This window comes from Odocoileus virginianus, chromosome 8, assembly GCF_023699985.2.
Source record: "Odocoileus virginianus isolate 20LAN1187 ecotype Illinois chromosome 8, Ovbor_1.2, whole genome shotgun sequence".
Taxonomy (NCBI): Eukaryota; Metazoa; Chordata; class Mammalia; order Artiodactyla; family Cervidae; genus Odocoileus; species Odocoileus virginianus.
The window spans coordinates 48,001,888-48,023,079 of NC_069681.1; the positions used below are offsets into that span (position 1 = coordinate 48,001,888).

The 21,192-nt window shown below is 35.1% G+C and overlaps 1 non-coding gene across 1 annotated transcript; it reads right to left on the reverse strand.

The window, feature by feature from the left end:
- Positions 1–1,853: 1,853 nt before the first annotated feature.
- On the reverse strand, positions 1,854–1,960 carry LOC139036415 (U6 spliceosomal RNA). Its single transcript, XR_011489206.1, has one exon. It is a non-coding gene; the product is annotated as a U6 spliceosomal RNA (small nuclear RNA).
- Between the last annotated feature and the right edge of the window lie 19,232 nt (positions 1,961–21,192).

The window sequence follows — 21,192 nt, forward strand, 5'->3', positions numbered from 1 at the left end:
CTTTCTTAATTTTAGAACTTAATTTTAATTAGTTTTAATTTAACTTTAAATTTAAATTTTAATTGGAGATTCTAATTTTAGAACAAACTTCTAAGCACCATACTACACAGATTTCCATATTTCTGGACACCTCTTAATCACAAGTATTTTCTGAAACATTTTATTTGCTGCATATTCATTTGTATAGGGCAAATCAGGAGGTAATTGCTTATTTGTATTATTTTCAAACTTTTTTTAAAAAGATCATGTAATCTTCAATAGCTATTTAAAAATCTGAAGTGAACTGAAGAAAGTCCTTCAAGAGCAGAGATTTCTGTCTCATGGAGTGCATCAAAGTCACATCACCACACCACAATGTCATCAACACCAGACCCATCATAGCTATCATCACCACTGCTCCCATCATATTTTTAATCAACTATACTCCCAATATAAAATAACTTTTTTTTAGATGAAGTTCATGGTTACTTTTTATCCATACTCTTGACAATAAACCTTGAATTTCTAAATTGATGATTTACAGAGCTATGTTCTTAATAAAATTTGTTGCCTACATGTTTTGTGAGGAAGGAGAAAGAAAATAATGTTTCAGGGAGAAAAAAAAAAAGTATTTTCAAAAATCAAAAGGTAGTTTGACTTTTGTCTTCATTACCATTTGATTCTGAGAAATATCTTAGAAAAATATATTCATTTCTCTTTTGGAGCCTAGGAGAAGCAAGACATGAAGGAAAAATAATAGAAAAGACAGAAAAATTCTTTATTTTTTTTATTATAATGGCTAAACATAATGGGAAAGCATCATTTTTGGAAAGACAATTTCATTAAGATAATCCCACTTAAATGAATGAATTGATATAGTTAACAATAATTTATTGCCTCAGAGTTAACCTGCACAAGTGTTATTCTCATAATTAAACACTGCATCTTTATTCTATACTTTGAATTCATGATTTCCTTGTGTAGTAAATGTATGTAAATAGATAAACAGTAAAATCCAAAGACCTGTAACTGTATTGCCTCTCCGTTTCTATCCTCCCATGCTCTTTCCAATGTCTCACCTTCTTTGCTGATAGGTTTCATGTACTGGTCATGGAATAAACATCTGCTGCTTAGGTCACAGGTGGCCATGTGTGACAGGGTTCTGCAGAAAACCTTTCTTTACTGACAGAGGAGTGGAGCTTTGGTGATAGCAGTGGACTATAACCACATCTGATGGTGCTCTATTGACACAGAGTCCTGGAAACAGAGGACATGGTGTAGCAAGGAGGTGAAGACAGAGATCAGAATTATTTTTTAATTGTAGTTAATTTACAATGTTGTGTTAATTTCTGCTTTATAGCAAAGTGACTCACTTATACATCTATTTGCATTATTTTTTAAATTATTTTCTATTATGGTTTATCACAGGATAGTGAATATATCTCACTGTGCTATACAGTGGGACATTGTTGTTTACCCATACTATATATAATAGTGTGCATCTACTAATCCCAAACTCCCAATCCACCCCCCACCCCCATCTCCCACTTGGCAACCACAAGTGGTGTTCTCTGTGTCAGAGTAATAGATTCACTTGTGTCATATTTTATAAGCTATACCATACCGCATTTGTCTTTCTGACTTACTTCATTTAGGATGATAATCCCCAGGTCCATGTATTACTGCACATGGCATTATTTCTCTTTTTTTTTTATGTCTAAATAGTAATCCATGTATATATGTAGCATATTTTCTTTATCCAGTCATCTGTCAAGGGACATTTAGTTTGTTTCCATGTCTTGGCTGTTTTGAATAGTGCTGCTATGAACACAGAGGTGCATGTTTCTTCTTTAGTTTTATCTGGATATATGCCCTCAAATATGGAACATTTCATGAATTTTTGTTATCTTTGTTCAGGGACCATGCTAATCTTCTCTGTATCACTCCAATTTTGGCATATATGTGCTGTTGAAGTGAGCATGAGAATTGGAATTAAAGAAGTGCTTTACCATAGACTCCAAAATAACTAAGCTCACTGCGGTTAAATAAAAGATGAGTGGTTCATAATTAATAATTAATATGAGTATGACTATAAATAACAGTGATGGCTGAGTCACTCTTGTTAATACTCTCTAACTAACTAAACAATTACAAGAATTTGGAAAATATTGTAAGCAAGGTGGAAATTGTAGTAGATAATCGACACTCATTAAACACTAGATCTTCCAGCTTCCCATTTTTCAGTGTAAAATAATAGCCTTCAATAGCATCAACAACTACAAAATTACAAAGTATCATGTTTGTCACTAGAAACTTATTCATAGAAGCTTGTGAAGCAGTCAGAGATACAAGGCAGACTCACAGATCTGAAAGTCTTTACATTTGGGAATGCAAAATGACTATATGCCACAAATGTCTATTGAAAAGAATTTGTATTGATATATGGTGCTTCCCAGGTGTTGCTAGTGGTAAACAACCCACCTGCCAATGCAGGAGACTTAAGAGACGCTGGTTTAACCCTGGGTTGAGAAGACCCCCTGGAGAAGGGAATGGCTACCCACTCCAGTATACTTGCCTGGAGAATCCCATGGACAGAGAAGCCTGGTGGGCTGCAGTCCATGGGGTCACAAAAGTCGGACATGACTAAAGCGACTTAGTATGCATGCATGGATACATGATCTTTACCTAGAGATCTTTAGATCCTTAAATTGTCAGCAAAGTAAATGATTAGATTAAAACTTTTATTTTAAGAAATATCTCATCACTTATTTTAAAAGTTTCTATGTACACTATTTATAGGAAGTCATGTTGTTAAGATAATGCTTCATTTCAAAAAATACTGGAGCCCCATGGGCCTTTATATGACATGTTTAAGGAATGTATAATTTTCATCATCCCCACACTATAATGTGCAACATTATTTGCCTTTGAGAAGAATTAATGAAAACATAACTTGACATTATGATTATGGACATCTGTCTTTGTTTATATTCATCTCAGCTTAATGCAGAAAATGTCAAAGAAAGTATGTAGGGTGAATACTGTGTATGTTTCAGTTTTACTTTCATTGCTCAGCACAAAGACATGAAAAAGGCATTGTGCTTCTTGTGTGGTAGGAATTTAGCTAATGGATATATAAAGCAAACAAAGCTGGAAGGAAAAGTTTTATTGCTCCATTCTGGACCATATGGATTTTTGTGGCTTTTGTTTTTACTATAATGGATGTTGTTGTTGTTGTTGTTGTTTAAAGGATGCTTAATTTGAAAGGTCTGGAACCTCACCAAAATTTGGATTCCTACCAACACAAAACTTTTTCTTAAAACTTACTAAAACTTTCCTTATTCTCTTGCCAAGAAAAAGAAGTCACACATGTTTGGATATCTCTGTAGAAATCCAAAGGACTGACAATAAGGAGAAAAATATTTTCTGCTTAAGCTATTGCATTTTTTATCCCCTTCACTTCTGCTGCTGCTGCTAAGTCACTTTAGTCGTGTCCAATTCTGTGCGACTCCATAGACGGCAGCCCAACAGGCTCCTCTGTCCCTGGGATTCTCCAGGCAAGAACACCTGAGTGGGTTGCCATTTCCTTGTCCAATGCATGAAAGTGAAAAGTGAAAGTGAAGTCGCTCAGTCGTGTCTCTTAGCGACCTCATGGACTGCAGCCCACCAGGCTCCTCCATCCACGGGATTTTCCAGGCAAGAGTACTGGAATGGGGTGCCAATTGCCTTCTCCGTTTTTCCCCTTTACAATAGGAAAAAAAAGAAAATATTTGATGATAAACATGACTACATAATATTAACTATTTTTACTAATATTTAAAAGATAATACTGTTTTAATCAAGGCTACTAATGATATTAATATCCCAGGATTCACATTTTGTTTTAATCAGACTTAACTGCCCAGTAGTTGTTTTCATGATATATGGATTTATAGAATCAAATTGCCTTTTTACTGGCTCCTTTTATTCCAGGTAAATCTAAAATGCAGAATGTTATTTATACTAGTTTATATTAGTGGCAGGACTTCCCAGGTGTCACTAGTGGTAAAGAACCACCTAACAATGCAGGACGCAAAAGAGACTCAGGTTCTATCTATGGGATGGGAAGATCCCCTGGAGGAGGGCATGGCAACCCACTCCAGTATTCTTGCCTGGAGAATCCATTGGAAAGAGGAGCCTGGTGGTCTACAGCCCATAGGGTTGCAAAGAGTCAGACATGACTGAAGTGACTTAGCAAGCATGCATGCCCATTATTAGAGACATTTCAATCTAGAATATGCAATCAAAGTGTATTTATATGAACCAGCAATTCTTTCTCTTTTACAGATATTAATGATATAAATTTTCTGTTTAACCAATAATTGTGACAAGAATGTGATGGAGGCAACTTTTTGGACTCCTATATTAAAATTTAAATAAACTCTTTAAGGTGGCTGCATTTCATGTAATATTTATTCTTAATATATACAATATTTATAGTTAGAAAAAGCTTATTAAGATAATAATCAATATTATTATCTGTGCAAAATAAGGTATTAGCTTCCTTGCATCATATCTAAGCATGCACCTTTCTTCTATTTACCCTACCAATATTTTATTTGCCACAGAATTTAGTTGCTTCATGTTTATGTTTCTATCTATGGACATATGGTTAATGGCTGAGATATGTTAATCAATCCTAAAAGCAGAAAGGAAGCATTAGCCTCATCTGGCAGCCTCGCCGTTGAATTATTAGGTCCACGGTTTATCCCTAGAATTTGAATCAGTCAACATTTTAACAAAATTTCCCTGGTGTACTTCTGAAGATTCTGACTCCATAAATCTTTAGTGAGACTACAGACATTTTGCTTCTAAACATATTTCAAATGATATCAGTGCGGCTGGCCCTCCAAAGACCCTTTGTAGCACGATGTCTGGAATCATGGTTAGCAAGCTCTGGGAGCAGGAGTTGGTAGTGGACAGGGAAGCCTTGTGTGCTGAAGTCCATGGGGTCACAGAGTCAGGCACGACTGAGCAACAGAACTGAACTGAACTTCATTCATTGTATATATATTTATTCCTACAGTTAACACTAACTCCTTTTTTAAAAATAAATATCTATCATTTATTCAGTGCTTCACTTTCTGACAGGACTTAGCATTCTCTTTATAGTCAAACACAGCAAATAATAGATGTCCCTTTTTCTTTGTATGTCCTAATAGTTTATTTTTGTTTAGAAAGCAGAAAATATTTCATCGTGATATACATAGTTACATGCTATTATTTTTGGTCTCAAATAGAACAAAAAAAAGTAACAAAATCATATGTCATATATAAAACATATATGTATAGATAAATATTTCAAACAAGCTCAGTTTGTGATACACAACATAACGGCTATATATATGTATATATATATATATATTTACTTTGGGAAATATAATTTGGTTACTTCTCCATTTATCAAATCTCAGATGCTATCAATCGCACATGCTAGATGATTTACATTCAGTTAAGTTCAGTCACTCAGTCGTGTCCAACTCTTTGCGACCCCATGAACTGCAGCATGCCAGGATTCCCTATCCATCACCAATACCTGGAGCTTGCTCAAATTCATGTCCATTGAGTCTGTGATGCCATCCAACTACCTCATCCTCTGTTGTCCCCTTCACTTCCTGCCTTCAATCTTTCCCAGCATCAGGGGTTTTTTCCAATGAGTCCATTCTTTGCATTAGGTGCCCAAAGTATTGGAGCTTCAGGTTCAGCATCAGTCTTTCCAATGAATATTCACAACTGATTTCCTTTAGGATGGACTAGTTGGATCTCCTTGCAGTCCAAGGGACTCTCAAGAGTCTTCTCCAACACCACAGTTCGAAAGTATCAATTTTTCAGCACTCAGCTTTCTTTAGAGTACAAATCTCACATCCATATATGACTACTGGAAAAATCGTAGCTTTGACTAGACTGATCTTTGTCAGTAAAGTAATATCTCTGCTTTTCAATATGCTGTCTAGGTTTGTCATAGCTTTCCTTTCAAGGAGCAAGCATCTTTTATTTCATGGCTGCAGTCACCATCTGCAATGATTTTGGAGCCCAGGGAAATAAAGTCTCTCACTGTTTCCATTGTTTTCCTATATAGTTGTCATGTAGTGATCGGCCTGGATGCCATGATCTTAGTTTTCTGAATACTGAGTTTTAAGCTAACTTTTTCATCCTCTCTTTCACTTTCATCAAGAGGCTCTTTAGTTCTTCTTCACTTTCTGCCATAAGAGTGGTGTCATCTGCGTATCTGAGGTTATTGATATTTCTGGCAATATCTTGATTGTGCTTCATCCAGCCTGGCAGTTTGCATGATGTACCCTACATATAAGTTAAATAAACAGGGTGACAATATACAACCTTGAGGGACTCCTATCCCAGTTTGGAACCAGTCTATTGTTTCATATTCAGTTCTAACTGTTGCTTCTTTATCTGCATACAGATATCTTAGGAAGCAAGTCAGGTGGTCTGGTATTTCCATCTCTTGAAGAATTTTTCACAGTTTGTTGGAATCCACACAGTTAAAGACTTTGTAGTAATCAATAAAGCAGAAGTAGATGTTTTTCTGGGATTCTCTTGCTTTCTCAATGTTCCAACGGATGTTGGCAATTTGAAAATCTGGTTCCTTTGCCTTTTCTAAATCCAGGTTGAACATCTGGTAGTTCATGGTTTATACTGTTGAAGCCTAGCTTGGAGAATTTTGAGCATTATTTTGCTAGCATGTGAGATGAGTGCAATTGTGTGGTAGTTTGAACATTCTTTGGCATTGCTCTTCTTTTGGATTAGAATGAAAACTGATTGTTTCCTGTCCTGTGGCCACTGCTGAGTTTGCCAAATTTGCTGGTATAGTGAGTGTAGCACTTTTACAACATCATCATTTAGGACTTGAAATAGCTCAGCTGGAATTTCATCACCTCCACTAGCTTTGTTCGTAGTGATGCTTCCTAAGGCCCTCTGGACTTCTCATTCCAGGATGTCTGACTCTAGTGAGTGATTACACCAATGTGGTTATCTAGGTCATGAAGATCTTTTTGTACAGTTCTTCTGTGTATTCTTGCCACCTCTTCTTAGTATCTCCTGCTTTGGTTAGGTCCATACCATTTCTGTCCTTTATTGTGATCTTTGCATGAAATGTTCCCTTGCTATCTCTAAGTTTCTTGAAGAGATCTCTAGTCTTTCCCATTCCTTTGTTTTCCTCTATTTCTTTGCATTGATCACTGAGGAAGGCTTTCTTATCTCTCCTTGTTTTTCTTTGGAACTCTACATTCAAATGGGTATATTTTTCTTTTTCTCCTTTACCTTTAACTTCTCTTCTTTCCTCAGTTATTTGTAAGGCCTCCTTAGACAACCATTTTGCCTTTTTGCATTTCTTTTTCTTGGAGATGGTTTTGATCACTGCCTCTTATACAAAGTCATTCAGGCACTCTGTCTATCAGATCTAATCCCTTGAATCTATTTGTCACTTCCACTGTATAATCATAAGGGATTTTATTTAGGTCATACCTGAATGGTCTAGTGGTTTTCCCTACTTTCTTCAATTTAAGTCGGAATTTTACAATAAGGAGTTCATGATTTGAGCCACAGTCAGCTCTCCATCTTGTTTTGCTGATTATATAGAGCTTCTCCATCTTTGGCTGCAAAGAATATAATCAATCTGATTTCAGTATTGACCATCTGGTGATGTCCATGTGTAGAGTTTTCTCTTGTGTTCTTGGATGAGTGTGTTTTCTATGACCAGTGTGTTTTCTTGGTAAAACTTTGTTGGCCTTTGCCCTGCTTCATTGTGCTCCAAGACCAAATTTTCCTGTTACTCCAGGTATCTCTTGACTTCTAACTTTTGCATTCCAGTCCTGTATGATGAAAAGGACATCTTTTATGGGTGTTTGGTCTAGAAGGTCTTATAGGTCTTCATAGAACCATTCAACTTCAGCTTCTTCAACATTCCTGGTTAGGGCATAGACTTGAATTAGTGTGATATTGAATGATTTCCCTTGGAAACGAGCAGAGATCATTCTGTCGTTTTTGAGATTGCACCTAAGTACTTCATTTCGGACTCTTGTTGACTATTAGAGCTATTCCATTTCTTGTAAGGAATTCTTGCCTACAGTAGTAGGTACAATGGTCATTTGAATTAAATTCACCCATTCCAATCCATTTTAGTTCACTGATTTCTAAAATGTATATGTTCACTCTTGTTATCTCCTGTTCGACCACTTCTAATTTTCCTTGATTCATGGACCTAACATCCCAGGTTCCTATGAAATGTTGCTCTTTATAGAATTGGACTCTATTTTCCATCACTAGTCACATCCACAACTGGGTGTTTTCTCTTCATTCTTTCTAGAGTTATTTCTCCATTAATCTCCAGTAATTTATTGGGCACCTACGAACCTGGGGAGTTCATCTTTCAGTGTCATATCTTTGCCTTTTCATACTGTTCTTGGGCTTCTCAGGCAAGAATACTGAAGTGGTTTTCCATTTCTTTTTCCAGTGAACGAAGTTTTGTCAGAACTCTCCACCATGACCTGTCTGTCTTGGGTGGCCTGTAGCACATGGCTCATAGTTTCATTGAATTAGACAAGGCTGTGGTTCATGTGATCAGTTTTATTAGTTTTCTGTGATTATGGTTTTCATTCTATCTGAAGAATAAGGATAAGAGGGTTATGGAAGCTTCCTGATGGGAGAGACTGACTGTGGGGAAACTTGGTCTTGTTCTGATGGGTGGGACCATGCTCAGTAAATCTTTAATCCAATTTTCTTTTGATGGGTGGGGCTGTGTTCCCTCCCTGTCCTTTGACCTGAGGCCAAACTATGATGGAGGTAATGAAGATAATTACCTACTTCAAAGGTCCCATGCGCCAACTGCCTCACTCAGTGCCCCTGACCTGGCAGCAGGCCACCACCAATCCACGCCTCTGCTGATTAGTTACATTAGTGAACTTTGTAATCTTAATGATAATTCAATTTTCTTAATTTAAAATGAGAATAATAATATTTTGTTTTTTGTTGTGTGGTGTTGGAGAAGACTCTTCAGAGTCCCTTGGACAGCAAGGAGATCCAACCAGTCCATCTTAAAGGAAATCAGTCCTGAATATTCATTGGAAGGACTGATGCTGAAGCTGAAACTTCTATACTTTGGCCACTTGATGGGAAGAACTGACTCATTGGAAAAGACCCCAATTTGGGAAAAGATTGAAGGTGGGAGGAGAAGGTGATGACAGAGGATGAGATGGTTGGGTGGCATCACCAACTCAATGGACATGAGTTTGAGTAAATTCCGGGAGTTGGTGATGGACAGGGAAGCCTGGCATGCTGCAGTCTATGGGATCACAAAGAGTCGGACAGAACTGAGAGACTGAACTGAACTGATTATATATTATTAAGGCAATAAAAAAATCCATACTTAAAAGGAGTGCTTGACAGATTAATAACACTTGGACGGTCTAAAGAATATTAAGAAGTTGCAAAGTATAGACTCTCCTTAATATTTTTCAGAAGAATGGGATTTTTGGTATGTTTTATTTAATTTTTAAATTTTTTAATGGAATATAGTTGATTTATAGTATATTGTGTTAGTTTCTGCTATACAGCAAAGTGAATCTGTTATGCATACACATATACCACAGATTTTAAAGATTTTTTTCCCCTTATAGGTTATTACAGAGCATTGAATAAAGTTTACTGTGCTATACATTGTGTGTGCATGTGTGTGTGTGTGTGTGTGTGTGTGTGTGTGTTCAGTCATGTCCAACTCTTTGCAAACACATAGACTATAGTGCACCAGGCTCCTCTGTCCATGGGATTCTCCAGGAAAGAATACTGGACTGGGTAGCTATTCCCTTTTCCAGGGGTCCTCCAGACCCAAGAAATGAACCCGTCTCCTTCACCACGGGCAAATTCTTTACCATCTGAGCCGTAAGGAAGCACATGCTATACAGTTGTAGGTCCTTTTTAGTTAACTATTTTTATACATGAAAGTGAAAGTGAAGGCGCTCAGTCATGTCCGACTCTTTGCGATCCCATGGACTGTAGCCCACCAGGCTCCTCCATCCATGGCATTTTCTAGGCAAGAGTACTGGCATGGGTTGCCATTTCCTTCTCCAGGGGATCTTCCCAACCTAGGGATCGAACCTGGGTCTCCCGCATTGTAGGCAGATACTTTACAGTCTGAGCCACCAGGGAATGCCTATGTCAATCCCAATCACCTAATTTGTCTCTCTCCCTTTCCCCCCCTTGGTATCCATAAGTTTGTTCTCTACATCTTTTACTCTATTCTTGTTTTATATTTCCACTTGTACCTTTTTTCCCCCCTAGATTCCACATACTATCAATATCATATGGTTTTGTCTTTCTCTGTCAGACTTTACTCAATATAATATCTCTATGTTCATCCATGTCACTGCAAATGGCATTGTTTCATTCTTTTTTATGGCTCAGCAATAATCCATTGTATATATGCACCACATCTTCTTTATCCATTCCTCTGTCAATGGACATTTAGGCTTCTTCCACATCTTGGCTATTGTAGACAGTGCTATAATGAACACTGGGGTGCAAGTATCTTTTTGGATTATTGAATTCTTCATATATATGCCTAGGAGTGGTATTGTTGGATTATATGGTAGTTCTATATTTATTTTTTTAAGGAACTTTTATGTTGTTCTGCATAACAGCTGCACCAATTTATTACCCGCCTACAGTGTAGGAAGGTTCCATTTTCTCCACACACTCTGCACAATTTATTGTGTGTAGACTTTTTGATGATGGGCATTTTACCTCGCAGCAGCTTGATTTACATTTCTCTGGTATTTACTGATGCTGAGCATCTTTTCATGTGCTTTTTAGCCATCTGTATATTTTATGTGGAGAAATGTCTATTTAGATCTCCTGTCCATTAAAAAAAAAACTTTTACCATTGAGTTGTTCTGGAGATTAATTTCTTGTCAGTCTCTTCATCTGCAAATATTGCCTCCCATTCTGTGGGTTGTCTTTTAATTTTATGATTTCTTTTGCTGTGCAGAAACTTTTAAGTTTAATTAGGACCCATTTGTTTATCTTTGTTTTTATTTTCATTACTCAAGGGGGTGGACCAAAAACATATTGCTGTGATTAATGTCAATGAGTTCTACCTATGTTTTCCTCTAAGATTTTTATACTGTACATTGTTACATTTAGGGATTTGACCCATTTAGAGATTATTTTTATATATGGTGTTAGAGTGCTGTAGTTTCATTTTTTTACATGCAGCAGTTCAGTTCTCCCAGCAGCATTTATTTAAGAGACTCTCTTTTCTTCGTTGTATTTTCTTGACTCCCCTGTTGTAGATTAGTTGATCATGGAAGTATGAATTTATTTCTGGGCTTTCTATCCTATCTCATTGATCTATATTTCTGTTTTTTGGCCAATACCATACTGTTTTAATCACTGTAATCTTGTAGAAGTGAAGTCAGGAAGTCTGATTCCTCAGTTTCATTTTTCTTTCTCAGGATTGCTTGGCTATTTGGAGCCTTTTCTGTTTCCATATACATTTAAATTTTTTTTGTTCTAGCTCTGTGAAAAATGCTATTGGTATTTTGATAGCAATAATATTAATAGGAGCAAATACACTATAATAAGACCAGTCTGAGTAGGGAATAGTAAAAAGGAAATATGTAATGTGTCTTGATTCTTATTTTTTGGTAATATTTTCTTTTTAACTCATGAAGTTACATTGGTAATGTGGCCAGAGTATCAAGAGTGACAAGCAGTAGGTTAAATGTGTCTTAGTCCTTTTACTGACAATATGAGTTTATCTGAAAGCTGTATTAATAATCAGCTATTTTTTATTCATGGCAGTGGTAACTGAAATGGCATTTAATGTATGCTGACTCTATTAAGTAGATTAATTCCACTTAATATTAACCCATATTAACCATTTTTCAAACTCATATCCTAGTTTTCTACTTTGGGATCATTTTTAATACCTAAAAAAGTAATACTGTAAATATTATTATGTGTAATTAAATTTTCAGTTTTAGCCTGAAATCATTTTCATCCTTTATATAAATATCCAGCACCATCTATTAAATTATTGTCTCTCAGCTCTAAATCTGATATTGTATATTCATCTTTGTGATGCAGAAACTAAAATTCTGCAAAATGTTTTTCTCTTTTGCCAGCTACCACCTTACAAGGCATTGACAACAGTGAGCACTTGAAAGAATCTGCAAGGTTGGAGAAGGAAGGAAGGGCTTTTACTTTTTACTTTTACTTTTTCATATGCTTACTGTTATTTTATATTATATTTTAGTTGCTTACTGTTACTTCTGCTCCAATTTCTACTGCCGTATAACAACCTTCAAAATGTAACATACTGTAGGTATAGAACTCCCATTTTTAAAAATATAACAGACTAGTAGTTCAAGGACTCAGTATGGGCTTGACTTGTGGTGTCTTATGCCATTGAAGTTAGCTATTGACTAAAATTGAAATCATGCAATCATCACATGGCATAATTGGTCCTTCATACAGGATGATTCATTTCATTGCTAGCAATTGATGCTGGCTGTCAGCTGGTAACTCAGTTAGGCTACTTACTATTAATACAACACATACAAATGGGTTCTATACCACGGTAGTGTCAGGGCTGATACAGTGAGTGATTGCCCCACAAGTGTTCCAGGAGAAACAAAGGAAGATTTTCAGACAAAGGCTCAAATTACACAGCATTACTTGTGATGCATTTTCTTCGCTAGCAGTATGATAGTGATTCAAAGGAAGGGGACATAACCCTCACCTCTCTGTTGGAGAACCATCTGAAAAGTCTGGAACCAGGGCCATGGAACCCCTTCTCAAAGCTCAGATACAACTCCTGACAGATCTGAGCTTCAGTTCTTTAAGGCTTCCCTTTCAAACTTCAAACTTTTAAGAATCCCAACTTCTTCCCTTTGGTCTCTGTTTTCTAAGGAACACTTTAGTATTTTTAATTTGCTTTTACAGTTACTTAAATAAAACCTTGTATCAAATTAAAAATTGTTAATACTAAATTTTCTAAGTTAAAGTAACTGCTGTGGTTTTTGCCTGCACTTTGACACACAAATTCACACAGAAAATAAATATTTTGAGACAAATGAAAACTGACCAGACTGATAGTTAGAAGATAAAAAAAAAAAAAACTAATGAAATATTTCAAACTATTTTTGAAGCATTTAATCATATCTGGATAATTGACACTTCAAAGGAAAATTATTTTATATGAATTACAGCATTTTGTCAAGGACTAACTATTCACTTGCTTTTGCTGTACTCAGTACCTTGATCCTCAAAGGAATTCTATATTAAAATTTGATGTAGAATACTAGGAGGTAAAATATAGAAGTTTTAGGACGTTCCATAGCAATCCATTTACTTAGTTAACTGAAAGTTTTTTTGATAAAAATTTAACCAAATGACTACATTCATTGTGATCACATAAAATTTTTATTATATTGTTGAAAAAAGAATATTTGCTATATTTATGATACATATCTGTGCATACATAAGTATATATAATTTATATACTCAAGTATAGTGCTAACTATTTCAATAAAATATGTACACTAGTGCATACATAAGTCTATTATTTTCATTATAGAAGGAATGAAATCACTAGGATGAAATCACTTCATCACTATCAGTACATTTTTTTTCATATTTTGGCACTTTCATGATTTTAAATCCTTTTTCCCTCCAGAATTTAAAATTCTTGGTAAGCATTTGTCCTTGAGTAGATAGATCTTTAGTCTTAACCTCATAATCTAAATGTCTCAATTCCTTCATTAGTAGCAGAGAAATATCATTTTCCTTATTTAATATTAAGGATATCTGGTAAGTTTCTTTGCTTTTCTATATCCTAAGGAGATAATGGATTTAAATGTAATGAGACAGAAAGAGTAAAAATATTAAAAGAGCTACCAACTGAGAGCAAGCTGTAAGAAAGAGTCAAAATACTTGGGTTAGAATCCTGGTTTTTCTCCTTACTAACCCTGTAACACACACTGAGTGAGTTACTTCACCACTTTGCACTTCGTTCTTTTTCAACTTCAAAATGGTCACTAACTCATATAGTCATTAAGAAGATTAAGTGTGTTAATATACTCAAAGTACTTAGAAATATTTGGCACATGGTAAGAGCTATAAAAGTGTTAGCTATTATTGTGTCAACTACAAAGGAAGATTTACTTCTGAGGAATAGCACATCTTACTTAAATTGTTTATGATGCAATCACTAAAGTTACTTAAGGCTGTAATACATTTTCTTAAAGAAATTCTAAATGGGTTTTAAGAACAAGGGAAAAGGTACCTTGAAAAATCTTCATTTTGAAACATTTCTTAGAGTTAAGCACAATTTACATATCTAACCCAAGTAAGTGTACATCACAAAAATATGTATGTTTTTATTATTACTCATCAAGTGTATTAAAAATAAATATTTACCTTAAACACATGTTGTTAATAAAGTTACTATTAGTTATAAACTGGACATAATGTAACCTGTGGAAAAGTTTAACTAAATCAATAACAGCTAAATACTGTATATAGAAATGTTTTGAAAAGTACTATGCTTCTTAACTAAAAATATTGAGAAATACATCTATAAATAAGAAATGTATTACTTTCTCAGAGATGAATCATTTGGTAACACCAACCCATCAAAATAGCCAATGGCTTATTAATAAGAAAAAAGCATGAAAAATACTTTCTCACTTAGAGAGAAAATAGAAATTAAATTATTGCAAATCCATCCTAGGATTATGTTGCTGTTTTTCATAGCATTTGCAACAGGTGGAAAATAACTTAGTTTGAATAATCAAAAAATAAATCAATTGAGCAAAAATTACAGTACTTATATTGAAATGTGAATTTTCACAATTTATTCAAATTAACAGTTCCTCTTTTGATATTGTGTGATTCTAAAATCATTAGAATTCTAGTTGATAAGCTAAATAGGCTAATTCTGGCCCTCAAAACAATAAATCAGATAGTTATATGATTTCCGTAAATATGAAAGATAATCATTCCTGAAGCAAATGTTGCTTTATATGAAAAAAAGCAAAAGAAAGTTCAACAACAAATGATAATGCATAAGACAAAATACTTTCAAATTTATGATGCTTTCAAATTGTGGTGCTGGAGAAGATCTTGAGAGTCCTTTGGACAGCATGGAGATCAAACCTGCCAATCATAACAGAAATCAACTCTGAATATTCATTGGAAGGACTGATGCTGACGCTGAAACCACAATACTTCGGTCACCTGATGCAACGAGCCACTTATTGGAAAAGACTCTGATGCTGGGAAAGACTGAAGGCAAAGGGGAAGAGGGTGGCAGAGGACGAGATGGTTAGATAAAATCACTGACTCAATGAACATGAATTCGAGTAAACTCTGGGAGACAGTGCAGGGCAGGGAAGCCTGGAGTGCTGCAGTCCACGGGGTTGCCAAGAGGTGGACACGACTTAGCGACTGAACAGTAACAACAATGAGATAAAGTCAAGTATAAGTTAAATACATGATACAAATATTTATAAAATGAAAAAGTATATATATTTTGCTTAATTTGAATGCAATTCATAAATTTCAGTTGGTTAAAAAACAACTTTTAAAAAGAGTTAGCTAGTCCCCGTGTTTTATTTAATACATGAGTGAATTTTTAAAAATTAGAGACCAATTTTACATAAAGCATCTTCCTATGTTTGCATTACTTTGGCAGTCAAAACATGAAACTACTTCAGTTATATAAGATAGAACTTATTAAAAGCCTTAATATTTACATATCTTCTGGTAATATATGATTTTACATATAATCCCAGAGAGGTCAAATTTCTTTCACAGAATTACAAAGAAGGAAAATATATGCCTAAACATTTGTATCTTAGGGTTTCCCCAATGGGTCAGCAGGTAAAGAATCCATCTGCAGTGCAGGAGAACTGGGTTTGATCCCTATGTTGGGAAGATCCCCTGGAGAAGGAAAAGGCAACCCACTCCAGAATTCATGCCTGAAAAATTCCATGAACAGAGGAGCCTGGTGGGCTATACTCCATGGGGTCACAAAGAGTCGAACACAACTGAATGACCAAGCACCCCTAGCACCAGTTGTATCTTAAGTCTAACTTCCCATTCAGTTCTATTTCTTAGTGCCTCAAGTAGCCAGAACAGCAGTAAAAGAAGATAGACGTCACATAAATATATACATATATATATTAAATATTTACATATATCAAAGTTTGTGGTAAATCATAGTAGAATTCCATTTTAATGAATATTTTCATAAGGTCCATTTTGAAGCTACGCATTTGTAACAATTTTGTGAAGTTTCACTCTCTAAAATTTCAAAAATGTAAAAGTAAAATCAACTATAAATTAGAATGATTCATAATTTGAGCTATTCAACAGAAAAATTATGATTTAAAAGTTTGAGTTAATATCTTAATTGTGGCTGAAATAGCACTGAATTTCAAATATGCTTAATAAAATTTCATAGCTTTTCACTGCGATTGGTAGAGTTTATTCATTTAAAATCTGTCATCTTTTATCATTTATCTTTTATTTTATTAACCATGATCATGTTTAAATATTCATGTATAAATATATGCAAAATACCATGAAATACTTTGCAAGAGAAAGTTATGTAACCATAGCCATTGTTTAGTCTGTAATTGTTAATTTTTTAGTCATTTATTTATTCAATCAACAAAATCTTTACTAATGCTTATGTATACATGCTATATTTAGCAATGGCTATAAAAAAGATTATTGATTCTAATTCTAGCTGATTACAGAAAAAACTATCAGCAATCTCCAAATAAGGCCCAGAATTTCTGTCATATAGTTAAGAAATAATTTTGTTACCTCTTTAGCTAACATAAAGCAAAAAGCACTTATGATGGAATTCACAATGGACCCAAATATCTTCCCCATAAAAGTGGTAAAACACTTAGTGGACCTCTTCTCTTTCAGAACACCAGACATGAATTATCTATGGAGACCGCTTTGTGGGAGCCAACAGACTTTCTTGTCATATACCAAATTATGAAATGTCAGCACCACTTCTGTGCTGTAATATCAAAGTGACACATAATCTCACCTATGGACAGATGACTGGAAACAGCATTAATAATATTTTAATAAAACTAATCGAACACTTTGTTTCTCTTTAGTTTCTAGCATTCTATTTCATTGTTACTAAAATGAATAAGAAAATCTATTCTAGGAAGCCCTTACCGTTCTCTCAAAATGCTTTTAAATGTGAAGAAAGGTCACATAAACCAACATTATAAAACAAAAATCACATAAAATAAAAATCATATAAACAGACATAAAATTATCAGTTCAGCTCTATGATAAGAACATATAAATTATGTTCAATCACAAGTTCAAGAGAATGAAATAGAGGAGTGGTAGAGTTTGTTCTTAAATAACCCCACTGTTAACTAGTAAAGAAAGGAGAATGTGGAAGAAGTAAAACTGCAATTTCATTCCTGTGTTCCCATCAGACAGATTGCAAGAATGAATATGTCCTGCATAGCTTTGCCTTCTTTATATTAAAGACCAGGCCCTCAAAAGATGCAAGTCACGCATTCAAACTTCTTATAATCCCAGGAAGAATTTAGGGGAAATAGATTAACTTAATTTTAAAAATTAGCTTTAATATGTTGCAGGGACTAAGGGGAGAGAATGAGAACATTAAGAACCTCAAGAAAGAAAAATTAATCTTGACATATGTGAAATGGTATGGGAGTTCAGAGGAGGTATTACCTGTTCACTGGATAACAACATAAATTAAAGTGAATGAAAATGAGAGCAGGTGCTTGGCAATTTATTTTCTTACTTTCATCCCTTTAAATCTATTATTCAGAATCAAATTATTTGCAAACTAAGTGCCTTCACACTTTCATGTCTGCTCTTTTTCTTTTCTCAATCCTTCTACTTCACCAAAGCCCTTCTCTTTACTTACATAATTACAAATCACTCTTACAAAAATGCCTTAGAACCTTTCCCAACATTTCCATCATCCAGTGATTTAGAAGATAAAGAAGATTTAACAATAGGTTATCTTAAACAAGGAGCCAGTAAAGTAGAAGGAAAAGCAAGAAAATAGTGGAAGCATAGTAAAATGCATTCTTAACATAGGCTACCAGGGTCCTCGGTCCATGGGACTGTCCAGGCAAGAGGACTGGAGTTGGGTGCCATTTCCTTCTCCAGGTGATCTTCCCAACCCAGGGATTGAACCTGGGTCTCTCACATTATAGGCAGAAGCTTTACTGTCTGAGCTACCAGGGAAGTCAAATAGTCAGCTAACCACAATGAAAGTGAGTGTCCACTAAATTGAGAACTGAAACATTAAAATGAATGCTAGGATATCATTACCATCTCAGCATTCATTTTAATATTTCAGTTCTCAATTTAGTGGACACCCACTTTCATTGATAACCCTATATGCAAAACAGAAAAAGAGACACGGATGTACAGAACAGACTTTTGGACTCTGTGGGAGAAGGCGAGGGTGGGATGTTTCAAAAGAACAGCATGTATATTATCTATAGTGAAACAGATCACCAGCCCAGGTTGGATACATGAGACAAGTGCTCGGACCTGGTGCACTGGGAAGACCCAGAGGAATCGGGTGGAGAGGGAGGTGGGAGGGGGGATCGGGATGGGGAATACATGTAACTCCATGGCTGATTCATGTCAATGTATGACAAAACCCACTGAAATGTTGTGAAGTAATTAGCCTCCAACTAATAAAAATAAATGAAAAGAAAAAAAAAATGAATGCTGGGAATAATAATCTAGTTTAACTAACTGGATTACTAACAACACTGAAGTGAATCAGTGGGAATACTATTTTGGTGACACTGGCAAAAATGGGTAACAAAGAAATGGCCCTTAGAGGTTGATATGAAATGAAAGTAGACTATTTTTTTTTTTTTTTTTTGCCTGCTAAATTGCCTCAGTCCTGCCTGACTCTTTGCAGCCCTATGGACTGTGTAACCCACCAGGCTCCTCTGTCTATGGGATTCTCTAGGCAAGAATACTGGAGTGGGTAGCCACTCCCTTCTTCAGGGGATCTTCCTGACCCAAGAACCCACATCTAACTGTGGCTCCTGCTTTGCAAACAGATTCTTTACCACTAGCACCAGCTGAGAAGCCAGATGTCTTCTTTTTACATGGATGCTTCTACAAAAGTTTAATTTTCTTCCATAAAGAGATTATTCTTTAACCAGGGGAACATGCAGTAACTCGAGACATTTGAGCAACTTGCCTACCTAAGGAAGCAAGACGTGATGGAATCTACACAAAGGTGTATTGGCTGATGTTAGGTTGGAGAGAGTGCTATTATAGTAGAAGGGGACAGAGGTGGAGGCAGATTTGTTGTAGTAGGATTAGAAAATTCTATACTGATTTTTTTTTTAATTTTTATTGAAATCAGGATTAAGCTCATAAGCTAAAAGTGAGGAGGTGGTGCACTTTTTTTGAAGAATGTTTGAAAAATTTGTTTAAGAGGAAAAGAAATAAATAATTAGAAATATGTAGTAGATTTCCAGGAAGGGCCAAGGACCCACTTGAATTTTGTGGTCAAACATTTTCAGGTGGCCCAATGCTAAAGAATCCTCCTGCCAATGCAAGAGCTGAGGAGATGCAGGTTCAATCCCTGGTTCAGGAAGATCCGCTGGAGAAGGGAATGACTACTTACTCCAGTATTCTTGCCTGGAGAATCCCCACGGACAGAGGAGCCTGGCGGGCTATAGTCCATAGGGTTGCAAAGAGTTGGACATGACTGAGTAACTAAGCAAACAGCACACACAGGGTAAAATCAGAAAATAATAAATTATTTGTGAAAATTAAAGTACAATTACTGCCATAAAAATTTGTAATGAGAAGACTGAAAATAAACAACACAAAATAAGTTTTAAGCCTTTTTCACATTCTTTATGAAGTAAATGAAATCTTTTAACATGAAAGGAAATCATAAAGATAGAAATGGGACATAACTATTTAAAACAAAAAGCACTGGAGAATAAATAGCAAAAGGAAAATTGCCCTCATATTAGAGTGCCAAAATAAGAAAACTCAATAGATAGGGGGGTGAGAGAGAAATGATGGAATAAATAATAGACAAAATGTCCTTGAATAAAATATGGACAGATGTTGTCATATTATAAGAGCCCATGGAGATATACTGACTTGAAAAAAGGAAGCATAATAACAAATTTTGTGAAATTTCAGAGGGTATGAGTAAAACAGTTTTTAATATGGGATTGAAAAAATGACCCCCAGAAAGGATAACCAGAGGCCAATAAACCTCTTAGCAAAATAGAGTAGTAAGGAAGAACATTACAAATGACAGCAAAGAAAACATTAAGCTTTTTATTTCTATTGTTATGATATTGTCATTGTATTTTATTATTTTTATTAATAATAACCTAATGTTTTGAACAGTTTTTGAGTTACAGAAAAATTGATCAGAGTTCCTGTATATCTCAACCCTTTTTTCTATTACTAACATCTTACATTAGTAAGATACATTTGTGCAATTTTTGAACCTTTATTGATATTGATACATTGTTATTAACTAAATCCCTCGCTTTATTCAGTGCTTCTTAGTTTTTCTTTAGTGTTCTTTTTCTGTTCCAGGATCCTACCTAGGATACCACATTACATTTAGTTGTCAAGTCCCTGTCATCTCTTACCTGTATTACAGCATCAGCTTCAGAACAGGTTACTTTGGTTTCATCACTTGTTACCTCTGTTCTCATAGTCTAATATCATTGCTTTTATTATCCACTATCTTTACCCTTTGCTAAAAAAGTAGTATGGAAACAGGTCTGTTTTGTTCATCAGTGTAACTCCAGCATTTTGAATAGCGTGTGGCACAGAGGCATTCAGTAACCATTTGTAGCTCCTTTCAATAAGAATTATCCTTATTCTGAATTTTCTTCAAATTCATGGATATCTGTAATGCAATTTGACAATATTGGCTCTAAACTTTCATAGCCATCACTCTCTGTTCAACATATTCATCCAATGCAATTTTGTTATCTTTAATCTACAAACTTCTGTTATCTTTAAAACTCGTCTGCACACAATTTTATTCTGTTTGGTGTAGCCATCATTAACTCTAATCTGCAGATTTATATTCAGCCAAGTTTTCTCTGCTGCTTCAAATTAATTCTA